At 43.0% G+C, this 27,784-nt stretch overlaps 1 long non-coding RNA gene across 3 annotated transcripts in view; it reads left to right on the top strand.

The window, feature by feature from the left end:
- Nucleotides 1-11,070: 11,070 nt before the first annotated feature.
- The window catches only part of LOC138258738 (uncharacterized), a 37,418-nt gene continuing 20,704 nt past the window's right edge, over nucleotides 11,071-27,784 (top strand). The window contains exons 1-4 of one of the 3 annotated variants that reach the window (XR_011198535.1): nucleotides 11,071-11,203; nucleotides 16,330-16,407; nucleotides 24,342-24,515; nucleotides 26,143-27,431. This is a non-coding gene — a long non-coding RNA (uncharacterized lncRNA). Of the gene's footprint in view, nucleotides 11,204-16,329; nucleotides 16,408-24,341; nucleotides 24,516-26,142; nucleotides 27,432-27,784 lie in introns of those variants that run through there. The other 2 variants (XR_011198537.1, XR_011198536.1) reach the window with 2 other exon arrangements.

The following is a 27,784-nucleotide window of genomic DNA, read 5'->3' as shown; positions in this document are numbered from 1 at the left end:
CACTCCCATGTGTGTGAGGTGTGCTCCTCACTTGTCCAGTGCCCTGCCCCTGCTGTCAAATGACTATAGCTCTGATATTATATACTCCTCCCCTCAAAAGCCAGAAATGTGTTACCCCCACCTGTGTGACCCACCGCATTCTGGCCTCCACATGCAACGCATATGCCCCTAAAGAACAGTCAAACTTCCCATACATGGCACATTGCTCCCATGGCCTCCAGATATGTGAGGTACCTCAAAAACAGCACCACCAGTATCCACACACACACACTGGACAGCTCTGGTGTACCTAGACACCACCTCTCGCACATCTGACTTACGTAACATACTGGATCAGCTGAGGTGCACCCCTCCTCGGGTTTGAGCAAATGGTCATCAGCATTCCCCCACCCCCTTCAATGTTAAACCTGTGTCCATATGAGTGCTCCCTCCTCAAATGTTTCAGTCAAAATCAATGAACTGCACAGTGGCCTCAGCATGGTCGAAATAATGTCTCTTTCTATGCAAATCCACTCAGAGGTGCGCTGGAAGCAACAGTGCATAGGCTAGTCCACTATCTCTGAGTTTCCTTTTCGCCTCCATGAGTGACTTATGTCTCTTTTGGGTTGCCACACCATAGACAGGGTAAAAACAGATACTGTTTCCATTGAATTCCACATTGCCCTGCTAACAAGCTGCCGCAATTATGCCCATTTTGTCTTTCTACCTTAGCATCCAAGCAATGAGCTTACACTGTGGTGTGCCATGTCTGGGCTTGCCTTCTGGAGTTCTATGGGCTCTATCCACCAGTAAACCACAGGGCTGGCAGGACAGTGGGCAGCTATATTTTAAAAAATTGTTCCACAAGTGTGGATTCCGTCCACTCCGGCAATTCGAGTATGCACACATTATTATGTCCAGACTTGTCTTCCAAGTCAGCCAGCTTGGCCTCTTATATCTGGAGATGTCGCTCTTGGTCCACTAGCTGTCTAGTGTGGGCCTTCAAGAACTCATCCACACCATCATCTCTAGTGCCCTAGTCTTTCACATGCTCTCTCATCCTTTCCATATCTTGGTGCAGTAATGCTACCATTATGGTCACTTGACCGATCTTTTCTGTGATTGAATTGTTGTTCTCCAAGATGAAGGGGGTGCACACTCACCTAGCAGGAGTTCACCTTCAGGGGTTGCACCCTGAGCCTTCCTGCCCAGTCCCTCCTTAATGGTGCAGCACACTTTGGAGGTGATTCCTGGGCCCCCCTTGGGTTTAGGTTTGGGTCATTTGTGCGCAGCAATGTGGCACTATAAGTTCTGGGACCCAAGTGCTCTGTGTTCCCCCCTGTACAATATTCTTCACCCAATTTAAGTCAATAAAGCACCTTCGACTGGCCTTGCATGTCTGGGGACATGCCAACACCGCAGTCACGGCTAGTGTAGGGGCAAAGTGGCAGGGTGGGGGAGGAGGGGCACAAAACAGAAACAGAAAAAAACAAACCTGCTTTTTGCCTCATCGCCAAATCGTTGCATCGCAGCTCTTCAGGTACAGGCTCCCAGCCTGCCCTGTGGCCAATCCTAGAGCAGTATCAGGATTGGCCTGAGCGCCCTTGATTTGCACTCCCAGGCAGACTGGGAGCCTTTGCCTGCTGTCTCCAGCCTGACAACACAGCTCATGTTGAAGAGAGCTCCGTGCGCATGTAGATTTGGCCTTCCTGAGACAGCCAGCCAAACCCACATGCGCACTGAGGGGGAGTGCACACCACTCCTCCTCTCTGCCTGTCAAGAGGAACCTGCCTCTCACCAGTATCAGTATAGGGAACCCCAAACTCATTTTACAATGTTGCTTCAGGGGGTGAGCTGGAGGAGTTTGCACAGCTGAACCTCAGCCCTCGGACTCCCCACTCAAAGTCCTGTCCTCATGCTTTACAGAGGGGGGAACCCTGTACGATAGTATCCTGTGTCAGGAAGAGGGCAGAGGAGGAGGAGACATTTTCACCACCTCCCTGGTGACCCTCTCCAAACAGCATAGAGCCTTCAGGCCGCACCTCTCACCTCCTGCCCCCAGAGAAGCTGCTCCCTGGCTCCGCAAGAGCTGAGTGTTGTTCACAGTGTGCTTTTGTCAGGCCAGTTGGTTTGGGTTGACTCTCCGCTGCGGCCACCACCCGTTTCTCAGGCCAGCGATGCATTGGGAACAGGCAGGGGAGCCCCCCACATGGATGTACTGCATTGGTAAGAGGGTGAGGGGGAGGCCCACGACCACTTCCCCCTGCAAGGTCACAGTTTGTCAGTGGCCACCAGGCCCCACTCACGCAGGCCTCTGCAACCTCCAGGGAGTCACCAGGCCATGAGCAAGGCTGCCTCCTGGCTCTAGACGAGACCAGCACTGTTCATAGGGCATTCCCTACAGGATAGTCGAACCCTGCTGATGAACTGTTCACTGTGCAGTCGCTGCCCACTATTTAGCCCTGTCTATTTAGCTGTGTCCATTTAGCTGTGTCCAGGGCTCACTGCTGTGAGCCACAGCGGCTCTGGGTGCCATCTCATTCAAGTTGCCACTCCCTACCCAGCCCGCTCGTCAAGCCTCTAACTGCAGAACACAGGCAGAGAACCCTCACACTATTGGGTCATGGATGCACACACCCAGGCTCTTTTCACCCCAGATGGCGGCAGATAGGACTGATTGGGGGGGGGGGGGGGTACTGCTCAGGCTGCCATCTTGGCTTCTCCCCTCATTTATTGCAATGATTTTAATTAATTTTGCAATAAGAAATTGACTTACTTACTCCTGTTAAAGCTCTTTTAGCAGATGGCTAAATGAAGGGCCGGTTCTAGGATTTTTGAGGCCCCAGGCAGAAAGGGAATGTGCAACACCCCTCTAATTTGCATACACATTCAGGGCTGTTTGCATCTCAATAGATGCCCCCACTTCTGAAGCTGCTTTATGCAGACTTCTCCTGGGCTTCCACCCCTCCCTCTCAGCCACCTACAAGTACCTATTTACAGCTCATAAAGAGATAAAGGTGCAAGGGTTGCTTATTACAAGAGAGAGTTAATACTGCAAGGGAGCCAAACAGACAGACAATAGTCATCCTGTGGTGGGGTGTTTTGGATGCCTTATTCCAGGACAAATCTGCAAAGTAATTTCTGAATTAGAAGTGTCATTAGCCTTTATATCTTCATATATCAGCCGGTGAAATGGTCTTGTTAAATGCATGAGCAGGGCCTAGAGGCACAAAGAGTACAATGGGCAGCTGAAATATAATTTTCCCCAAAGTTATCTCAAGAATGGCCATTGCTGGGAGCTCACAAGCAATAAACAGAGATTAAAGGTCCACTTTTGCTTCAACCAGTCTTCTCTTAAAGTATAACTGACTGGTCAATCAATCAATCCGTTTTTGTAAAGCACGGCTTCTCACACATGAGGGACTCAAGGTGTTTGGGAATGGAGCCACATCCGAAGAGCCATGTCTTGAGGAGGTTCTTTCTAAAGATGGTGAGCGATGGGCTTTGTCTGAGGTATAGGAGCAGGTTGCTCCAGCTCTTTGCTTCGATGTAGGTGAAAGATCGCCCTCCGGCGGTGGTTTTTCGAATGCAAGAGATAGTGGCCAGAGTCAGTTGAGCTGAGTGGAGGGATCTGGCGGTGGTGTGGAAAGAAATGCGGTGGTTCAGGTATCAAGTGACGCTCATTTTCAGGAACTCGTACGGGTGAAAGGCAGTGTCCACTTTTGTTGCGCGAAGGCAGTGTCCACTTTACTGTCGCAAATGAGAGGCTGAGGTAAGGATTTTTCTGTGCCCAGCAATTTTGAGGGATTTTAACAGTGATAAAATAACTGTGAGGGTAATGCAGTTCTGGGAGAGTTCTGTGTATTTTTCCCGTCACAGTTGTGACTCATAAAGTAGCATAGAGGGTTATTGTGCTTACTGCAAAACACATTGTGTAACATGCAGATTTGTATTTTAAGTAGGTAGGTAAGTGGGTGACTCATTTTGACAGTGAAATCCTTTGTTACTTTCAGTTCATAAATTGCAATCCTTCTAATATAGGCCAGCGGTCAATTTACTGGCATCAAGGAGCTGCACGCAAATTGAAAGTCATGGGTTTAAATCCTTTATGTTTTATACCTCATTCTGTTGCTATTCTAAGATTGATACAGTGTGTTTTATATCTAGACTTGGTGTTTCTTCTGACCATTCACTCCTAACGTGCAGTGTCTATAATTTCGGGATATATGTAATTCCTACACTTTATAATCCTGATTGTTTTATCTTACAGTTCTTGTACATTTATTTACACACTTTTATGATTTGTTGTGTCTTTGTGTAATGTAAAGTGCTCTGACACCCTGAGCTCCGATGAATAGCACTATAGAATAATTTATATTTAAAAAAAATCATTATGTTCCATTTCAATCACTATTTGTGCACTTACTCATACACACAGATACATCTGACATTCTTACAGTGCATGTCCATTTCTAAATAAGGGGGTTTAGCAAAGTGAAAAACCTGCCTCCGAACCTGCCTCCGAATCATAGTTTCTCTAAAGTACTTGTGAGGTGTGTGCTTTTGTTTCCTTCAGCTGCATTAGTGTCTAGATGTTAGGCTCCAGAGGGCTCCCAGGCAGCATGATATTTCAACACAATTGATGGCCCTTTAAGTCAGACCTTTGTTTTGGGCCCAGCTAGGAATGAAAAAAAGAACACCCCCTCACCACTTGCAAGTTGCTGCTCTGAAGCAGCAGAAAGCTGATGACATGCAGTGTCTGCTGAATTGGATCCAGGTGTCAATAAATGACACATGGACAAATTCTGCATATTTCTCTGGGTCAATAGGATCATGGATCTGGCCAAGATATGGCTGCCGAACCTGGGATCCTGCATGTTCCCCCTACTTTCCAGCACTGTAAGATTTCCCTACAGCAACAGTCTTCTGCTTACAGCTGTCAAAGACTTTAAAAGGCTACAAACTGATATGAGACTCTAGAGCAATAGTGTAATAAAACTTTATGGGACCCTCCTGCTAAATACATGGAGGGGAACCCCATTCTCCGGACCCAGTCAGGAACTACTCTCAGGCCAGGGGCCCTCTGCCCGTGCATAGTGCCGGAGGGGGCCCCCAAGAGCTTGGCCACCCCCCCCACACACAGCGGGGGCTATTATTACGCCACTGCACTAGAGTGAAATAAGAGAATTATGAAACACATAAAAAATGCTCAGTGTGAGTCCTACCAGGTAATACACCCACAAAAACTGTCTAGGGTCCAGTCAGGCTCATTTGAACAACTTTAAGTCAACCTTGGGAAGCTACGGTTTAGAGCACCAAGGCTTGCACAAAGGAACTTAGTGTAAAGCATCTACCAGTACAAAACAATGGAATAAGAAAGCCACACAACATGAAAGAAACACAACATCAATTTACAAAAATAGAGTATTTATATGAATGTTTTGAGTCCTAAATGAGCAAAATCCACCATAGGGTTTCGGAGACACACATTTTGAAAGATTTATCGCTTTTTAATTCAACTGCAAACAATCATTGGTCAATTTAAAGTTTGCAAACTTTAAAAAATTTTTTTTAAAGAGTTAGTTTGTCTACCTCATTGCCCTCCCAGACTGGAAGAAGGTCTGGGGGTGGGGGGCAATGGGGTAGATCCTGACAGTTATCTGGCCACTAGAGCATTCTTCCAGTCCAGTTCCAAACTATACATCACAACCTCCATAGACTTTAAGGGAGTGGTCCTGATGCTGGGGATACAGGATGAAGTGACGCTCAAATGTGCTCCAGTTGCTGTGCGCTCAATGGGGGTGCCATTGTAGTCATTCCTCAGACAACAGGTCATGTGGGACGACTTTGGTCACTGAGGTAGGGGCTGCACTAACTCCTCTTTGAGACAGTAGAAGGCCAGCTGCGACTGGACTTTCAGTCACTGTACACAGCAGTCACAGCAAAATCCTTTGGTGGAGGCTATTGTCCATATTGGGCATACAATCTAGACTCAGGTGACACTTCCGGGTCTGACTGTCTCAGGTGTAACTTTTGGCTGTTAAGGATCGGTGTCTTGGGGCACCTAGTGGCAGTGAGTGAGTATTCCTTTGAAGTGGCTACTGACTTGCCAGCCTGGGTTACTTCAGCTGTTTTGTCCCTGGAGCTGGTTCACTAGTTTGGTCAGTGGCTGCGGCATGACTTTTCCCCAAGCCAGGAGCCACAGACACAGTCCTAACTTTACTAGTCCAAGGTGCAGTAGGTGCAGTCCCTCTTTGTGCACTCCAGGAGGCAGCAGGGCAGTCCATTTGTGTTCCTAGTTCCAGTTCCAATATGATTTGAGGTTCTGGGTGACATGGGTGCCATGTTTATCCTGGGAAAGTGTCCTGAGGGAAGAATGTGGTCACTATCCAGTGGGCTACCAGGCCCTCTCCCTCTTGGTGATGACTCTCCAGCAAAGTGTGACATCCAGCAATCCCAGTGTGCGCTATTTTGTCCACTCTTGAGATATTGGAACCATTCCTCTACTGTATAGGGCTTGGTAGCCCACCTTAGAGGTTTTTAGATGCTGTTGTGGTGCTTTGCTGCACTAGAGTCAAAACTTCTGAGTGCAGCTGCAGCAAAGCACAGGGAGGCCCATAGATTACAATGGGTGTGTCACTTTGGCACCGGCCCTGAGCAGGCGTTAAAAATTACGAAAGAAATGGTGCAGAGAAATCTTGCAAATTTCACTGTGCCATATTTTCTGGCCTCCCTGCGTGGGAATGCCCCCCCCTTGTATACATTATTCCTGATACAGGAATTGCACCACTTTGTAAATATGGCGCAAGGGAATAGCTTCCTTAACGGTGCCTTAGCATCATAAAAATGACACTAAGGCGGAGTTAAGGCAGTGCTAGGGGCTTGTAAATGTGCCCCTTTGAAACTACCAGATGCTGGTGTACCTTCTCTGAGCTAGAATTTGTGAATATGTTCACCTTCATCACCAAATTGTAGAGCCCCTCATAGGTATCTACCTTTATACTCTTGATCCATCCTTTTAATGACTTTACAGAGACATTTACAAAGTCAACCCACATCTGTGTGAACCACTTGTGTGTGTTCCTTAACATACATCTGTACTTCTCTGAGGTGAGACCAAATAACTAAATGAGTGCTACCTTCATGTGGGTCTATAACTCTGCCACATCATCCTCTATTGTCAACAGTCTATCTCTCCCTGTTGTTTGAATCAAGACCCACAATAAGGACCCCCAAATGTTGAGAACCCACCGATCTCTTCCTGAGAGCTCTCTCATATGGCACCAGCCATCTGTCTATGTCATCCCCTCTATAAATTTAGGAACAATACCCTTGGGCAAAAATGGATCGGTAGTACCACCTGTATTATCCCCTAGCTCCTTGTTGCTGCCACCAAGTCTTTGGGGTCTCATCCCCCGCTTGACCTCTAGGACCAGCCTATTTTCTTCCAGAGCCAGCTGCTTCTCCTCAATCTTTAGGAGGCAGAACTTGGCACCCATATCCTTGGTGCCCCTCCTAGAAGTGAAGCTTCTCACATTGCCAAATGTGGACCCATTCCTTGGTTAAATTGTGGGGATGACACTCTCATTATCCACCTCAGTTTCAGAAGGATCACTGCCATCTTCTTCATCACCACTCTCAGGGGTGATTTCATCTGCCAGTTGGGCCTGGTCTCTCCCTGGCTCCTCCCAGGTTCTGAGGGCTTTCTCAAAATCCTCTTTTATGGCAGTGACTACTGGGCTGATTTTCCTACTCCTTTACAACACCCTCAGCTCATTGATGTTTAGTATGGACTGGGTGGCCAAGCCAATTTCCATGTTCTCCATCTTTAAAGACATTGCAGAACGTTTTGCCACTTTATAAAGACTGGTCGAATTCTTAGCTTCAGAAAATCAGTCCCTTGGATCCACAGAACTTTGCAACTTTTGAAACATTTTACTCATACTCTACTTAGTATGTCCTTTCTGTGGTTGCTAACTCATTAATTGTCTGGCTAAATCCAAGTTCTGGATCCCATCGCTAGGCACCAATGTGAAGAATTTGGGTGTATTATATGGTATGGTTGTGCAGCCCTACACTGTAGAATACACTCACAAAAACTTTCTTGGGTAGTGTCATGCTCATTTGAAAAACCTTAAGCTCGACCCTGGGTAGCTATTGCTACGAGCAACAAGGCTTGAACAAAGGAACTTAACGTAAAGCATTTAACAGTACCAAACAATGAAATAAGAAAGCCACACAACACATAAGAAATACAACTCCAATTTTTAAAAATACAGTATATTTTTATGAACGTTTACAGTCCAAGATCAGCAAAATCCATGAGAGGGTCCCAGTGATACAGATTTTTAAAGATGTATCACTTTTTAATTCAACTGCAAACAAGCATTGTCAATTTAAAGTTTGCACACTTTTGAAAAATTTGTAAAGAGTTAGGGGCGTATTTAAAAGCCCTGTGTGCCCCCAGAGCGTCCTTTTCTTTTACGTTCCGGCAGCGCAGACTGCCAACCCATATCTATGAGGCCACGCAAAGCCACTTTGCATGGCTTTTCGGAGGCCCATAGATATGGAGTAAGGCAAATCAGCGCAAATCGCTGCGTTGCCTTACCCTGTGTCGGGGGGTGTTCCATGGGTGTTGTGGTGGGATTTCCCATGGAACACCCAAGGGTTGTGATGCAATTCACGGATTTACAAGGACGTGTAAACCTGGGGATGCGTCAAAACCATACGCTCCCAGAGGAGGCATAACGAGGAGAGATATCTCTCCAGGAGTAAACAATGGCAGTAAATATATTACGATTTACAATTTTGATTCGTCTACCAATAAGGGGGGGGGGGAAGTGCTAGAAATTCAGGATAACTATTTACTTTGTAACTTACTCTCAATTACATATAGTAATTATTCTTAAAAGTGTCCCCATATCTGCTTGCAACTCAATTCTTATGCTCACTTTCTGTGCTGTCCAGTGACAACTGGTGAACTTTTAAAGTGGTGGGTATATCTGCCTCCCATGTAGTCCTGTGAGTGAACCATGCAAGAAATTCCCACATTTACTCAAGGTGTTCAAGTTTTCCTGAAGAACATTTTTGAAACACAGCACTAAAAGGAGAGATTTACAACACAGCTTCACACAGATTGCCTAAACATCTAGAGCCTCCTAAGGGTCAGTAATGAAATATAGCATTTTTTTGTTTTATATTTTACTAGGTAGTAATCAAAATAATCAATAAGAATATCCTGCATATAGTTAAACAAGTACATAGAAATGCCTTTAAGGATTGTTTTTGTGCAGGAGGCTGTCCCTTCCAGCAAGAAAAAAATCCTGGCCGTAACACAGATATCATAGCACTCTGTGGCAAGGGTGCCCACATTGGCACTAGGCAGCACATAGTGCGCCAGCACAAGGAAAGAACAGATATGCTCCATATCTTTGCAAACATGGGGAATTTCTGTCTCCCTTTCACACAATGCAGCACAGCAACTTTGCTTGCGGCCCTGCATTGCTTGAAAGTTTAGTAAATGTGCACCGAAATGCTTTTATATCAAAGAACGAGCTGTGGAAATAGAGATAAAAATAACCTTATGCTCTGTACAGAAAAGATTGACTCACTTTTAACATAACCAAACAGAGTAGTGTGAACATTAATGATAAAGGTTTTTTTCAATGTCACTCAAAAACCAGAAAAGGGGATCCCAGAAAATCTTAAGACGTGGACCTAGGGAAACATCACTTCCAACGCAGCAAATACAATGCAATGCATTTTCCATGATGCCTTGACCACGCATATGCGTTTACCACAAATGGCTCTACCATGCATGCCTTTACAATGAATTTAAGTATTATTTTTTTTTTGTAAAGACATGAATGGTAAAGGTGTATGAGTGGTAAAGGTTTTAAAAGGTAAGTAAAGGTAAGTATCAAGTGGTTTGAGTGTGTATATATATATATATATATATATATATATATATATATATGGTTTTGAGAGTTTAGGGTGGTAAAGGCATTTTTAGGTTTTAGGGTGGGTATGGGTTAGGGGTGGTGTTGTGGGTTGTTAGTAAGTATCTTGTAAAAGATTGATCGAGAAGAATAAATAGTTCTGTCGACTGTTTATGGTAGAAGAGTGTTGTAATTGCCTTTATTATGAATTTTTGTGTTTCTCTATTTAGTTCGTAATTCCCGTATTTCCTCTTTACAGTCCCTCTTTTAAGTCTCTCGGTTTCTTTCCATTTCTTCTGTTCTTGTGGATTGCTTCTGGGATTGTAGCTTCATTAGTTCTTCTCTTTCTTTCCTTTAGGTTCTTTTCCCAGTCTCGTTGGCAGTGGTTTCCATAGTTGGATGTGCCCAAGGAAAACAAGGAACAGATGGATAAGTGGTAAATTTTGTTTTTCTGGGTTGAGTGTTTTCTTTTATAAATTGGGATGGGGGAGATTGGAAGTAGAAGAGGGGAAAAAAAAATCACGAAAAGAGAAAGAAGACAGAAAGAATAAAAATAACGCTGTCTCTTAGACTGGTGAGTGATAGTGCTTAGGTGTTGTTCCGTAGAGTGCAACAAACTGGTGCTTGTGAATACGTGCAGTTCAGCGAGTAAAATCCCAAATGTTTTTAGGAACCGTTTTCCCCATTTGAACCAAAATTAGGTCTCCTCCTCTCCCTCCTTTTCTCTGTCTCCCCCTCCTCCCTCCTTGTCTCTGTCTCCCCCTCCTCCCCACCTCAACAAATAATGTGTAGGATCCCGAATGCAGGCACGTACCTGCAGAAGCCACATCCCTCCTGGGACGTGGCAGGCTCTCCCGTTTCTTCTGGTAGTCGGTCGCTCCTTTTCGTCCATGTCTGCTGCACGGCTGACCTCTCTCTGCCGCGTTTCTTTCTTCATCTTGTCTTCCTCAGTGGTTTCTCTCCTCGTTTTCCCGTTGTCGGCGTCTCTTTCTCCTGATTTCCTCTCCTCCGCATCTTCTCCGTCTTTGCCACACCTCCTCTACGCGTGTGCGTCGCTCAAACTTTCTATATCCGGGTTCGCGTGCGCTTTTTCCTGTTGTGTTTGTTGTAAAGTGCCCTGGGGCACTCTATTGTTGGCCCCAATTCGGTGGCTTCCCACATAACCCGGTTACACATGCTTCCCCTTGGGAAGGACTGATTGAGGCCTGACTCTACAGGGTTCCTAGATAAATAATCTGCAGCACTAAATTGACTGCCTGGAAGACGTTGGATCTGAAACATAAAAGGTTGGAGGTCCATGGACCACCTCAATATTTTGGAATTAGTATCTTTATTACGGGCTAGCCAAGTGAGGGGAGCATGATCGGTGCTCAAGACAAACTGGTGACCTAATAAATAATACTGCAAACTTTTGAAAGCCCAGTTAGTCACTAAACATTCTCTCTCTGTCACGGGATCATGTTTTTCTCGTGGTAATAGTTTTCTGCTTATGAAACAGTGGGGTGGCTTATCTCCAGTTCATTTTTTTGTGAAAAGACTGCGCCTATGCCCACAACAGATGCGTCTGTTTGTAAATAGAATGTCTTTGTAAAGTCAGGACAACGTAAAACCGGTTCAGTGGTCAAAAACCGCTTAAGTTTCTCATAACTATTGATTTATTTTGTTTTCAGACTCCTGATCTTTGAGGGTTGGTCTTTTTTTAGAAGCTCCGTTAGGGGGGCTGCGATAGTTGAATAGTTAGGGATAAAGCAACGGTAATAACACACCATCCCTAAAAACGATCTCACTTCTTTCTTAGTCTGCAGTGGAGGTACCTTAAGGATTGCTTCGATTTTGTTCAACTGTGGTCATATTTGTCCTTTCCCTATACGAGAACCGAGATAGGCAATGGCATCTCGTGCCAGATTACACTTGTCAGGATTAGCAGTTAATCCAGCTTCAACTAGTGTATGAAACACCTTAGAGAGATGGAGGAGATGGTCTTCCCAGGTTTCACTGTATATAACAGTGTCGTCTAGATATGCTGCAGCATAACCTACATGAATACACAACAACCTATCCATTAATCGTTGAAAGGTGCCAGGGGCCACATGTAGACCAAAGGGAAGTACGGTGAATTGGTATAGCCCTGGCGGGGTGAAAAAGCGGTTTTTTCTTTATCTTGAGGATTCAAGGGTATTTGCCAATATCCTTTTGTGAGGTCCAATGTGGACATATACTGAGCTTTCCCTAGTTATTCGAGCAACTAGTCTACTCTAGGGATTGGATATGTGGCAAAGTGGGATATATTATTCAATTGCCGAAATTCAATACAAAAACGCACAGTTCCGTTCGGTCTCGGGACTAGGACAACTTGTGAGCACCATGGACTTATAGAGGGCTCGATGATGCCCATTTTTAACATGGTTTGGACTTCTTGTTCCACAACTTTCTTACGTGCTTCAGGAATACAATATGGTCGAAGATGGATGACTTTACCATCCTTGGTCTTTATAGTATGTTGTATCAAAGGGTTTTTTCCAAGAGTTAGAGAGAAAAGTTTTGATTTTGGCATAATACCTCCAGCAAATTGTTTTCGTTGTTCTTTCGGAAGTTCTGGGTAAATGGGAGGAAGACAGTCACCCAAATCTTCTGGATGGGGACATAGATTTATTTCCAGGGGTTTTTCTTTATTTACCAAGCACCCGATGTCTACTGTGGGAGGGGGGTTATCAGACTCTTCCCATTTCTTTAGTAGATTTATGTGATAGATTTGTGTTTTCTTGATTATTTTGGATATTAGTAATCTGTAAGTAACGGAGCTCACTTTCTCTGTTACTTCGTACGGTCCCTGCCACTTGGCCAATAATTTGTTTTCAGAACTCGGTAACAACACTAACACTTTATTTCCTACTTGCAAATGTCTTAAGGCAGTGCCTCTATTATATATATTTTTTTGTTTTTCTGGAGCCTCCTCTAAATGGACTCATACATCCTCCCAGATTGTTTACATCTGATCTTTTAATTGTTGGGTGCATTCAAGAATGTCCTTATCATCTGTCTCTTTCTCTTCCCATCTTTCTGCAGCCATATCTAGCAGGGTTCTGGGTTGACCTCCAAACACCAGTTCGAATGGACTATGGGGGTTATTCTAACTTTGGAGGAGTGTTAATCCGTCCCAAAAGTGACGGTAAAGTGACGGATATACCACCAGCCGTATTACGAGTTCCATAGGATATAATGGACTCGTAATACGGCTGGTGGTAAATCCGTCACTTTTCCGTCACTTTTGGGACGGATTAACACCTCCTCCAAAGTTAGAATAACCCCCTATGTCCTGTTGAGGCTTGTATGTGGGTCCATATGGCATATAAGACAAGGGGCAACTTTTTGTCCCAGTCTTTGCCCAAGTCAGATATTGGTTTTTTTAATAATGTTTTAAGGGTGTGATTATACCTCTCCAACAAGCCATCTGTTTGGTGGTGATAGACAGGGGTGCGAATCTGTTTTACCCCTAATATTTGGCAAATCTGAGCCATTAAACGGAACATTCTCATGTAAAACCTACCCGAGAGAAAAACCCTATCATGGCATATGTCACAATTTTGGTGGTCATACTGGTAAGAGGGATAGCCTCAGGATACCGTGTTGCATAGACCCCCAAGACACAAATATACATATAGGGGGTCATTCTGACTCCCGCCGGCCGCGGTAACTGCGGTGCCGGCGGGAGCCGCCAGAATACCGCTGCACGGTCAGAAGACCGCCGCGGTTATTCTGTGTTTCCCGATGGGCTGTCGGGCGACCGCCAGAAGGCCGCCCACCCGCCCAGCGGGAAACCCCTTTCCACGATGATGCCGGCTCCGAATGGAGCCGGCGGAGTGGAAAGGGTGCGACGGGTGCAGTTGCACCCGTCACGAATTTCAGTGTCTGCTATGCAGACACTGAAATTCTCAGTGGGGCCCCCAGGGGCCCACGACACCCCATACCGTCATCCTGTTCCTGGCGGCCAAAGCCGCCAGGAACAGGATGGCGGTATGGGGGTCGGAATCCCCACGGCGGCGCAGCAAGCTGCGCCACCATGGAGGATTCCCCAGGGCAGCGGAAAACCGGCGATACACCGCCGGTTTTCCGTTTCTGTCAGAATGCCCAACAGGCTGGCGGTGCTCCCGCGGTCCCCTGCCCTGGCGGTCCATGACCGCCAGGGTCGGAATGACCGCCATAGTCCCTAGAGGAAGGGGTCAATGGGCCTACTAAATCCAGAACGACCCTAGAAAAGAGGATGTCAATATTAGGCAAGGGATGGAGGGGAGCTTTTTTAACTGCTCCCAGGTTGACAACTTGACAGCTCGGACACTGTGCACAAATCTGCGAATGTCTGAAAATACCCCGGTCAATAAAACTGTCAAAGTAAGTATTCCTCTGTTTTTTCTCTTCCAAAGTGTCCCCCCCTTGACTATGTGCTAAATGTAGTGCCTGGGTACGATATGGATTGGGTACTAACAGCTGTGTCTTTTCCTGATTATAATGTTTTACAATCCTATATAGTAGAACCTTCTGAATGAGGAAATATGGACCCACCTGTCCCGTTTTTTCTGTAACAGCGGCAGCCCAAGCATGTTGTAACGTGGAATCTTCTCTTTGACTACTCCAGAAAGGTGGTAGGGCTGCCAGGATATATTGTTCTGTTGAGGTTATAGGGGTGGAATCAGAAGGGTTAGTCACACGGAAAACCCTTTTTGCTTCTCTTTTTTCACTCTTGCTTAACTTTAATTTTTCCTTACCCAAAGCGATGGGATCTTGAACAAACGGAACTTCACTTAACCATAAGTCTGTTTTCTGACTGGTGCTTATATTATCTAGTAGGTCAGGAAAATTATTATAGTCGTTCCTATAATAACTTCTTCAATCAAATGCAGTATCAATCCCACCAATAGAGATTCCTTTTGTCCTCTCCATTCAATGTAAATCTCGGCCACTGGATATTGTTGCATGTCCCTATGAATACAGCAGATGGAGACAGCTTCATTATCCTTTGTTTGATCTTTTGGTACCAAGTCTGCCCTAATCACTGACTGACTGCACCCTGAATCAATCAACACCCGAGTGGGTTTCCAGTTTACTAACATCTCCTTTACATACTGGGACACCTCTCTGGCAGTGCAAAATACCTTGCTCCGTGTAACCCCTATTTCCATTGGCTCTGGTTATGTGATTTTGTGGGGACAGTTACGCGCAATATGACCCCACTCAGCACAATTATAACATTGGGGTGTTTGGTTTGGTTCTTTATCGGGTATTCTAGGGATCTGGACTACCTCTGGGCTTTTTACTGGTCACGTTTGGGAAGAGGAGAGAGGTGATCGCCATCCTAAAGTCAGTCCCTTCTGAGACCCAATTCTAAACTCGGGTGCTCGATGAAATGCACATGCTAAATATATAGCTGTAGTCATATCGACATTAGGATGTTGTTTGATCAAGTTGCATGTTTGAAGCGGTAGGGCTTCTGAAAACGGCTCTAATAATATAATTCATATTATTTCATCTCTGTCCGTACCTATTGGATTTAGCCATTTTAATCCCAAGTCTTGGATTCTGTAATATAGGGCTCGGGGTTTTTCTATAAGAATCCATTTTGTCTTCTTAAGTTTTATACGGTAATATTCCGTATCAAATCCCACCCTTTCCAGAATAGCCTTCTTTAATTCCGGATATGGTGTCACTCCACCAGATTTACTGCCTGGGAAGCGGCTTGTAATGTTCCGGTCAACAGAGGTGCTACATATTGTCCCCACCTATCCTCAGGCCAATGGGCTGATGCTGACACTCTTTCAAAGTTTGTAAAGAAGGCTTCGTGGTCCTCTCCCTCTTGAAACTTTTGCAATACAGAACTGGGGACGTTGGGATGTACTCTACTGGTAGCGGTGGTGTCTGTTAATTTCTGAAGTGCTGTTTCGTGTACCAATTGATTATTGGCGATTATGGTGGCTTGACTCTTTAACACGTTCTGTAGACTTTTGTGGCTGTTCCTGGCCTCTTGTTGTTTTTCCTCCCAAACCATTTGTAAGTGTTGTTGTCCCTCAGCCAATTGGTGTGTCATATCCTTTAAAGAGGGTTTGCGCTCAATCTTCCTGCTTTATTCCCAGGAATTTTTAAGATCCCACTTCTGACACCAGAATGTCGTGGGTTGATTAGTAAGTATCTTATAAACGACTGATCTAGGAGAATAAATGGTTCTGACGACTGTTTATGGTAGAAGAGGGTTTGTAATTGCCTTCATTGTTCTTATGTGTTTCTCTATATAGTTCTTAATTCCCGTTTTTCCTCTTTACCGTCCCTCGTTTAAGTCTCTCGGTTTCTTTCCATTTATTCTGTTTTTGTGGATTGCTTCCGGGATTGTAGTTTCCTTAGCTCTTCTCTTTCATTCCTTTAGGTTCTCTTCCCAGTCTCGTTGGCAGTGATTTCCACCGCAGGATGTGCCCAAGGAAAACAAGGAACAGATGGACAAGTGGTAAATTTTTGTTTTTCTGGGTTGAGTGTTTTCTTTTATAATTTGGGGGGGTGGTGAAGAATGGAAGTAGAAGAGGGAAAATAAAAAATCACGAAAAGAGAAAGAAGACTGAAAGAAAAAAAACAACGCCATCTCTTAGACTTGTAGACTTGTGAGGGATAGTGCTTAGGTGTCGTTCCGTAGTGTGCAATAAACTGGTGCTTGCGAATACGAGCAGCTCAGCGAGCAAAATCCTAAATGTTTTTAGGAACTGTTTTCCCTTTTTGAACCAAAATTAAGTCTCCCCTCTCCCTCCTTTTCTCTGTCTCCCCTTCCTCCCTCCTTCTCTGTCTCCCCCTCCTCCCCACCTCAACAAATAATGTGTAGGATCTCGAATGCCGGCACGTACCTGCGTAAGCCACGTCCCTCCTGAGACTTGGCAGGCTCTCCTGTTTCTTTTGGTAGTCGGTTGCTCCTTTTCGTCCACGTCTGCTGCACGGCTGACCTCTCTCTGCCAAGCTTCTTCCATCGTTGCGTCTTCCTCTGTGGTTTCTCCCCTCATTTTCCTGTTGTCGCCGTCTTTTTCTCCTGATTTCCTCTCCTCCGCGTCTTCCCCGTCTTTGCCACACCTCCTCTCCAAGCGTGCATCATTCGAACCTTCTACTGTATATCTGGATTCGCGTGCGCTTTTTCCTGTTGTGTTGCCGGCCCCACTTCGGTGGCTTCCAACGTTACCCGGTTACAGGTGCTAAGGGCTTTTTTTAGGTTTTAGGGTGAGTGTGGGTTTTGGGGTGGTAAGGACACTTTTAGGTTTTAGGGTGGGTATGGGTTTGGGTGGTAAGGGGTGTTTAGGGTGGGTATGGGTTTTTGGGTGGTAAGGGAATTTTTAGGGTTCAGGGTGTTTATACTTACCTCTTTACTTTTTACCATGCAGATGCCTTTACCAACATTGCCTTTACAACAAATTTTTTGTGGTAAAGACATGCGTAGTAAAGGCATATGCACGGTAAAAAACATTAGTTGTAAGTGCATGCATGGTAATGACGCATGCATTGTACTTACCGCATTGTAAACGCATGCGTGGTTAGTGCATGCGTTATTCCATCATACAACCGTGGACATGTATATATTATGTGTCTCAAATCACCAATTTCAATTTGCAGACATCTAAAACAAATATTTGGAGAAGACTGATAGTACCTGTTTATAACTGCAGGAGAGTAATGCACTAATTATCTTGAGAAGCACTCCATCGTCCTCAGGTTTGCTGCTCTAAACAATTTATAAGTAAATTGTGAGATCTCAACCCATTCTGCTAATGTCAATCTGACCCTTGTTTCCTTCTCAACTTTGCTCAAGTGCCCTGTTCCAACACCCAATGCCGCTCAAGTTAAATTTGAACAGCCTTCTCAAATTAGCATCAGATGACTCTTCTGACTTTGCAGAATGCTGGTGGAGCGTTTGATTAATTTGTATGAAAATGAACCATAATTATCTTCCCTCACCATTTAGAATCAGCCCAAGCTGATCCCAGGTTTTCCAAATTCAATTAATTTTTAAATCAGCGCTCATGTTAAATCCCAAACTATCCCACTACTTTATTTCTGGATTGCAAACGACCAAACTAAGACATTGACCCTCTTCGAAACTCAGCTAGTTGTGAAAATATGGTAAACTGTGTTCCTTAAACAATTAGTTTTTACGTAAGGTAACGAAGAGAATCATCTTATATCCTGTCATTTTAGGAAGTGTAATCAACATAAGAAAAGATGGCAAATAGTAACCCAAATCCGTAATCATTGTTTGAAAAGGATGTTTAATACGACCTTAGAAGCAGGAAGGCTAAACCATCGTGTTCTCTAACTAATTGAAGGCAATCGATTTTTAATGGGGGTCTAGGATCATTCCAGACACAGTTACACAACGGAGTATCGACTCGAGTAAAACTGCTTAGAAACTCTAATCCGAACATCGATGAAAAAAAAACAAAAGCGCCAATAATGACAACTTTACCAATGCTACTCTCACCATAAATGAGATTGGCAAAGACTTCCATTTATCGAAAATAATTTTTACTTTCTCAAAAATGGCCATCTAATTTAATCTGAATAGATCTAGATAATTGGTAGAACCATATATTTCTGGATACCTTATAACCAAACGAGGGTTGTATATACTTATCAATTCTAAAGGAAGATTGTGAAAGGAGGCGTTAAATAACAAGATCTCCAATTGCCCTGATTAATGTTGTAGCTATCAATCTGTGCGAAGGCCTGAATTCTGCCCAAAATGCTTTGCAAATTGGAATTCTCAGCTTTTAAATAAAATATAAATCATCAGCCTATAAGATTAGTCATTGCATCTTTAATACCCCTAAGAAGGGTGGAACCAATATCGTTCCTCTCCCTTGAAACATTAGCTGAGAATGCAATAGAATGACACTTTAAAGCAGCCTTAAAGGTGCCCCAAGCAATAGAGAGTGATGTGATACCCAGACTCACTTCAAAAGTGGATGAATGAACCACTAAGTAGTAGACATCCGCTTTTCCTCCGATATAAAAGACATAGAAGACAACACTAGAATTCAAAGGAAAACTGTCAACACTAAACTGAAACAAATGAGTGCATGATCAGAGAAACTATTGAGGATCTCCTCATGTCTAGAGTTTGTGATGATAGACAAAATCTATTCTTGAGGCAGATGTAAACCTTACTAAAAAAACATGTATAATTCTTAATAGACGAAAATTCTTTCCTCCAAGAGTTATCTAGCCGATAATCAGATTTTAGATTCAATGTAAAAGTTGCAATTCTTGGTTTGGTCTGCCTTTTAGCACTTTTTGTGGGGTCCAACTTGGGAATCTGCAAAACAATTGAAGCTCCCATCGATATTTATGGCACCAATACAATTAATAGCCAAATTATAATTTTTCTCTAATGATTAAGTTAGATGCACGTTTTGCCCTTCCTTAATGGTGTCTTGTCCTGTCCAAGCAATCTCTGAAAACATGGTGGGCATGCCGGAGATTTTCAGCACAATTTACCCAAGAATTAGTTAAAGGTCTACATGTATTACAGTCATGTAAAATATCTTATTCTTTAATTGGAGATGGCCTGTCATTTATTAGAATGCACGCAACATATCTCTTCACTTCATTTGTCAATCGTGTTCTCTCAAGTTGACGTGCAGTCACATAATATGAACAAGAATCTGCTTGGAAGATTCTGGGTGGAAAAATCTAAAGTTGAGGAAATCTAACAATAACATTCAATAGGCAGCAGTCAAAGATAAAATCCAAATGTCCACGTTACAGTCACATAGAGGCAGAGAATGACCAAGAAGACAACCTTACATACTCATGCCCCACACAGGGGTAGGGATAACATGATAAGTATCAAAGAGAGAGTGCCAAGGTTGAAGGTTCGCTCCACTTCCCTATTAAATTAAGCAAACAGTGAGAGAGAGCCCACTACCAAAATCCTAAATCCTGGTGTGCCCCTCACTTTGGGGAACCCTACTAGGTTTCTAAAATAACCCTCACCAACTAACACTAGTTAGTGGCATGCTTCATCATAGGGTTTCCAACTGAGGTGCCTAATGCACCTGGGTGTGCTTCGAAACCTGAGTTAAAGCAGAGCGTGTTTTTTTTATTTTTCAGGGATCAGGAAAGTAAAATTACCTTAAGGTATCCTACCACTGAAGGCAATAATTATGGGAACCTTGGATAAGTACGTTTAAAAACGCAGATGAAAGTGAAATTACACTAATATGGTCTCCCACATCCCAGGTCAGGTCTACATACTCAGCCATCATGCTAAATGCCCATCAGGGTCAAATGGCTTTCTGCAGAACCAAAAGATCCTTATTACCAGGGTTAGTGGGTTAGGGTTCTGTTAAAAACCTAGTAGGATTCCCTACTCACGTAGGGATAAGAGAGAAAGTTTTTGTAATATGGGTAAGGATATTCCTGCACACAAGCCATGAAAAAGCAGCAATTGAAGTAAGTCCCCACCTCCACCAAGAAATATAAAACATCCGTACTACTACTGAACGCTAATTTAATTAGCCCTCAAACCACCACTTTAAATATGATTCCAAAATACAATCATTTTGTCCACAAAATCAACTTTGTGATTTCTGAAAATCTAAAGATTGTGTCATGAAACACAACATTAGCATTGTTAGCAAGTGAGTTCAACCTCAAAACTGTTTTTTGTCCTAAAATTAGAAATTTTCAATTTAAGCCAGTACATTTTTGGTCCCCTAACAACTGCTTGATATTTTCACGAGCACTCACGTGATAGATACAGCAATGGATGGACAGATCCTATCTTTTATATCCTTTTATCAAAGCATCAAAAACCGGGCCCCTCTATCAGCAAGGAGTGTCACCAATGTAGTGTCAAAGATAGCTTGCATTTTGTTCCCTCTGGCGTTGTGTGTCTGCCCAATCTCTCCTACTGCTTTCATTGGCTGGCCCTGACACAGATCAGCCAATTAGAAGAAGAGATTGGATCTGTAAGACTTGGCTCAGCACTTCAAGGCTCAGAGTGCTTCATCTCAGCCTTGGAAAAATTGCTGCTTTTGGAAATAAATGTGCGCCTTCATCACTACTTCTCCGGCAATAGACTGAGCATACGAGATTGGGGTGAAATTCAAGTGACATATTCTTGCATGACCAATGTTAAGTGAAATTCAAAATTCAGCAGTGGATGATGACTGTACGAGCCAATAAATCTTTCAAGTGTGGTGGGGTACTGCCTCAAGCACCACGCAGAACAGTCATCAATGGCCCTGGCAAAGAACAAACTCATGGGAACATGGTGGGAGCAATAGTAGTGGTGATGGTATGGGTGGTAGTCGTAATGATAGTGGCTGTAATGTGGTGGTGGTAATGGTGGTGGTAATGGAACTTGTGATAAAGTTGTTACTGTGACGTTCTCATGGTGAAAGAAATGGTTTCTGTGATGGTAATGGTATTAGTGGTAATTCTGGTGACAGTGGTGGTGATAACAATGATGGCGTTCGCAACTGTAGTGATGATAATGGTCATAGTGGTGATGGTACTAACGGTATTATTGTGGTAATGGTGGAACCAATAATGAAAAAGATGGTAGCAGGTGAGGTAATAGTAATAAAGGTGCTAATAGTGGTAGTACTTATAAAAATGCTGATAGGAGAATAGCCCTATATTGTCAGGATCTCAACAGGTTATCTATCGGCACTGTTTATCTCTTTAATTAAACATTACTATGCATGGTTGCTGCAAGACACTCAACATTGAAAAGAACTGAGTGGTGCAAGTGGGGTAGAAGAGCCGTTCACAGATTGATGCAAACATTTTCTTTCCCATGAGTGGCTGTCCATTCCAGACATGGAGGTAGACAGTAAGCAGGCAAAATGCAGTCACTCACAACAAACACTGAAAAGCTGTTCCATATGTGGTCTGATACTTGTTGCAGACCTGCCAATTTATAAACCTATTTCACTGTGTGATGAGGGGGGAGGGACCTCTTAGAGGGCATGCCCTCATACTGTGAGACACTTAGGAGGCACTGTGCAGCCCCTCACTAAGACTTTCAGCCCATGCCCAACAAAAAAACAAAAAAACAAAAACAAAGGGTCGCTGAGGCTCTCACTGAAGACCTGGGGTGTTTTCATACCCCTTAATAGAGGCTGGCGGCTCAGAGCTTCCAAAGTCGAGCTGGAAAGCCACTTTGCGCAGTAGCTTCCAGCTCACTTTTGCAAGAGTGCAAAATTTTCTAATATTTTCTAATGATTTCTAATGTACTAATTGTTGGTGAATTAACATGTGAAAACGGGTGACTTTCGTAAATGGTTACCATAATTTATTTTTCTACTCTGTTTAAGCAAAAATGTAGGTATAATTGTAGTTATTTTCCGTTGCTCAATGCTTTCATAAAAGAGTGTGATTATCAGCTTATAAATGTGTAAACAGCTACCCCTAGCGGGTTGCTGCGTTAGGTCTTACAAGGTCAGATTTATTAAGTCATTACACAAGTTTGACTGTTCTATTGTTTGAAATTTTATGTCAAGACCAGGAGGCTCCTATTATGCATTCTTATCTTGCGTTAATAAAATAGCAGCAGTCAAGAACTACACATCCCAAGAGGCTTAGCAACAGGCTAGCCAATGGGAACAAAAACGTAGGAATAGCAAGCACCAATGGGGTCACACCTAGGTCCATAGAATACACACTTGACTCTTTTCTTGCTGCTCACAGTCAAGATAAGTACTCTACTTAAATTGTCTCTTCAATTTTATCTGTTGTACTGTTGGTATATGATATTTAACTGTAGTTATCTAGTGGTTTCGGAAAGTTTTCTTCCCTTTCTTTTGGTTCGCGCTGTGCCACTTGTGTTTATCCCGTTTCCAACCCCCCCACCTTCTGCCACGCAGCTCTTTCTCCGAAAACTGTTATAGAACACGCAAGCCTCACCGCAGTGCCTCTGTCGTCGCAAGCGATTCTGTCACATGACGCTTGTTTTCCTTGGCATAAATCCTCACTTCGTGCCGTTTGCCGTGTCGGTCCCAACACCTCCAGAGGCTGCTCACGGACTTTCGTTTCGTTCACCTCGCCCTTTTCTCTTCAGGGGGTGCGGCCTCAGGCTCCGCCCTCTGCTCTGGTTAGACACTCTTCTCGGCTCACTTGCGCCTCAGGGGAGTGTCTTCTTCTGTTTTTTACCAACCTTCTCATTTTGCTATTTTAACCATTTAACTGCTGTTTTTCTTCACACAGACTTTTACTAACAAGGAGTCAGACAGTTCCCCTTTGATGCCTAATATGAATGATGATGGGAATCTTTTAAACAAGAACTAAATGTTTTTATTCAAGCTTCTGTTGAACAAGCCCTTCAGACTTCCATGGACAAAATGTCAAAAAATATTGAAAACTCTGTCAGGAGCATGATGTCCAGTACTTTACTGGCCCATTCTGCTGGGGAAAGCAGAAAATGCAAACTAACTCCTCTAATTAAAAAAAACATTTCTTCTAATGGCTCAGAGCTGACAAGTGAGTTTTCCTCATACCAGACTGAGGACTTAGTTCCTCCCAGACCTCCGTGTAAGGAGGGGAATACCTCTAAAAATACTAACAACTCCTGCACCTTGCCTTCTAAATTCAAATGAAAATCAGAATATGTTGATAAAGCACCAAAAAAGATTATCATTTCAAAGATATTGGACACTGATGGTGATGCTATGGAGGATTTAAATTAATCCGATATGGCTGGTGACAATTTTTCCACCTCTTCCCCTCCTCCTGCTAAGAAAAGCAAAGTATCCATTTCTGATCCGTCCTTCTCCATTGTGGATACTGAGGGAGTCCCTATGTTCGACCCTACCTTATCTATCATCCCAATTCTACCGAATGGTCACCTTCTACCTATATAGGGGGCTGTATTTCTTCCTGCCTGCGCGTTCCTCTAGACAAACAACCTCAAGCAAAATTGAAATCAGAGTGCCCTAGACCTTCCTTACCGTCTAACATAACTATTACTCCATCTATTGACCGATCCATAATAACCTTTTTTTTAAACTAAATTTGGAAATGACCCTCGTAAAGGGGTTGATAAAGCCTGGACAACCTGCCAGGACAAACTACTCGATGTGGTCGGCCCTCTAGACCACATTTTCGACCTGGCTGAATCAGCCAGATTGGATAATACAACCATCATTCCTACTGATCTTTCTCTTTGGATCCAAAGAGCCTTTTGCCTTTTGTCTTTTATCCACGAAAGAAGAAAAGGTTTACTTTTAAAACTGGACCCAAAACTTGCAAATCTGTTGTCTCTTGATCCTGGCATACAAGTGGAGGGCCAACTATTTGATGATTCTTTCATCAAGGTTCTCAGTCGATATGTTACAACTTTTTCTTCTATCGATAAGGCTCAACAATCTTTGAAAAAAGTCTTTAACCAATGTGTTTTTGCAGGGGCTGGTAGAGGAAGGAGCTGCTTTACCGGCCGCACCCACCGTAGTCAAGGTTCAAAAGGCTCCTTAAACGCATCCTACAATGTCCAAGACTACAAGCCTCACTTCTACCCCTAGAGGTCCAGAGGTTTCCGCGGCCGCGGACAGTGATATTTCAAAACAAATACTTCCCAAGGTAAGCCTGTTTTCTGCCCTTCCCGTGGGAGGGCTCCTTCAATTTTGTCTTCCAAAATGGCGTTCAATTACATCAGACCCTTGGGTGTTAAATACTGTCCAGGGTTACCTCATAGAACTATACTCCCCTCCATTCCAAGATGTTTTTCCTCTTCTTCAAAATTTTCTATAGAAATGTCCTCTCTCATTACAACGGAAATTTAGTTACTCTTAGAGAAAAACACTATCCAGCCTTCCCTTCCCGATACCTCGGGGTTCATGTGTTCTCTGTTCCTTGTCCAAAAGAAAAACAAAAAGTTAAGGCCAGTAATCAATCTTAAATCGTTCAATCAATTTGTCACATATCGCCATTTTCAAAATGGAAACTATAATCCATATCAGAGACTTTTTACTTCAGAACGACTGGATGTAGAGACTGGATATACAGGATGCCTATCTTATGATTTCTATTCATCCATCTCACAGGACATTTCTACAATTTCAATGACAATCAAAAATCTATCAGTTTTCTTCCCTTCCTTTCAGGCTTTCTTCAGCCCCCTGGTGTTTTACAAACGTAATGAAACCAATTGTTTCCCATCTCAGATCGGTAGGTATCAGACTGATAATCTATCTAGACGATATCCTACTCATGCACCAGAAGGTACAATCTCTTTACTCCCATCTTCATCTCTAAATCTTATCATTAACTTCTTGGCCACTGAAGCCAGTTCAGGTAAGTCCTACAGAACCATAAATCTCTATAGATCAGCTATTTCCATGCATCATCAATATATCAATGGGAAACCCGTTGGAGAACATCCTCTAGTCTGCCGACTATTGAAGGGAGTAAAACTTTCCAAGCTTCCTTCTTCAAAATACACATATCTGTGGGATGTACTGGTAGTATTAAATTTGTTCATCCCATGGCCCGAGAAATCAGATATTTCCTTAAAAATGCTCTTAGCAAAGTTGATCATGCTACTCTGCCTTATATCCATTAAACGTGTGTCTGATGTCAAATCTTTAGAGGATTCTTCTTATCAATTCATGCCCACAGGAGTGTTATTCCACATTAACTTAGGCGCAAAAGCCAACTTACACACAATATTTTATCCATTCTTTCCTAACAAACCTAAACTCTGTGTGGAACTGTGTTTAAAAGAATATGAGAAACGTACACTCAACCTCAGAATGTCCTCCCTCCACCAGCTCCTGATTTCTTTCCGTAAACCCCACAAATCAGTTTCCTCTGCTACTTTAGCTTGTTGGGTTAAATGGGTCATGTCTTTAGCAGGGATTGACATCTCCACCTTTGGGGCCCAATCTTCCAGGGGTGCCATGGCCTCTAAAGCCTTTTCGGTAGGCTCTAGCTTAGAGGACATTCTGAGGCCGGCTGATTGATCTAATGACACTGTCACTGTTCATGACAGTGTTTTCAGAACTTACTATTGTTAACCTGTTAAAACTGCAACTTCTTTGGTGGTTGATATGCTTTACACTAGCATAATAGGAGCATTTGGTCTTGACATAAAATGTAGATTTTCCTAGTAAACTATGAAGGAAAGTCTTAATTTTATTAATGACACAGAGGCGAGTATTACCTCACCGCTTTTACTATTAACCTCTTTTCTCTCTTTCCCTCCCAGCGAATCCGGCATTACCTCCTTTCTTTTCTTGATGATGGCAGATGTTCTTCGCTTCATCTTCCTCCTCTGGGCCGCAGAATTCCTGGATCTCATTTCTTAAAAATTCACAGATTTCTCCAAGTCTCGCCTGGATCGTCTCCTGTCGCCAAGAACTTTTATCTTTCCATTTGCCGATTGCTATTATTGGTTAAGTATTGTCTTTGTTTCATGACTCTATTTGACCTACTCACACAAGAAAAGAAGGCTGCTTGCAGTCAAGTGTGTACTCTATGGTCCACATTGGTGCTTGCTATTCCTACATTTTTGTTCCCATTGGCTAGCCTGTTGCTAAGCCTCTTGGGATGTGTAGTTCTTGACTGCTGCTATTTTATTAAAGCAAGATAATACTCACCTCTGTGTCTTTAATAAAATTAAGACTTTCCTTCATAGTTTACTAGGAAAAGCTACATTGTCACTAATACATAGTTTCTTCCTCGAGGATGGAAGTAAATGTTGCGAGCTGAAAAGTTTCTTCCTGAGAAGAAGGGTATAGACAAGATAGAACAATGAAGTTACAGACGAGATGGAAGAGGAAAAGTTACTGTTATGATCGTGCCCTGGCTAACGTTGTTGTCACTGCATTTTAGGTTATCAAATTAAACAACTATTGGTTGAATAGTAAACCACCCCATGTACTGACCAATCATAAACTTTTTGATGTGTGAGTATAACAATCTGGGTAGGACTCTCTTGAGTTCATTCTATAGTTTCATTCTTCTTGAGGGTTCGAGTCATATTAGCGATGTGGGTTAAACAGTTGATAGGCCCGACCTGATGGTGTCCTCATGCTAAAGTAGACTGCACGTAGTTATTCTATGGGTAATGTATGAAATTGCATTGATATGTGTGCCTCTTTTCCTTTGCAGGTACCAGCTGCAACTTATTGTTTAATTGCTGCAAAATAATCATGTTTTTTTATAATAACCTGAGTTAGTGTGATTTTTCTAAATTTGTGTTTCTAAATTCTTTTTACATGAAGCCCAACATGTTAAAGCTGATTTGTGGTTAGTGAGGAATTTTACCTTCCAATGCTCATGATTCATATTGACATATGTTGATCTTTTGCCCTGATGTATACTTTACCTTTGTTGCCAATCTTGGTGTTATTAATCAGTGTTTTGATACTGGAGATTATTTGCTTGATTGTTTTGATTAAACTCAAATATATAAGACATTCTAATAAGTCATTATTGATTCTATATGCTTATCATTTGTGTTTGAGAGTTAGTTTCGTGACATTAGCATTGTTAATACAGAGAAATATATTCACAAATCTTAATAAACTGGTGTGGTTATTGTTTAACATTCAGATCTTTGAATATGATTACTATAGTTAATTATTATATAATTTATTATTGACATCCCCTCAAATCTATGTTGTGTCGATCCATTGGCCTCTAAAGCAAAATCCACTATTTAGTCTGAAGTAATAGCTAGGATTTCTTGGCGCTGCAGCAGTTTTTGGTAGCAGATTACGGTTACGTCATTATTTGAGGATGTCATAATGAAAAAGATATAGATTGTGAAAAGAACTTCTTTAGATAGAGTTGTTATTTTTTTCTGAAATGTTAAATGGATCTGATAAAAATGAGTTGCTAGTGGC

This window comes from Pleurodeles waltl, chromosome 9, assembly GCF_031143425.1.
Source record: "Pleurodeles waltl isolate 20211129_DDA chromosome 9, aPleWal1.hap1.20221129, whole genome shotgun sequence".
Lineage (NCBI taxonomy): Eukaryota > Metazoa > Chordata > Amphibia > Caudata > Salamandridae > Pleurodeles > Pleurodeles waltl.
This window is presented reverse-complemented; position numbering and strand designations above follow the sequence as displayed.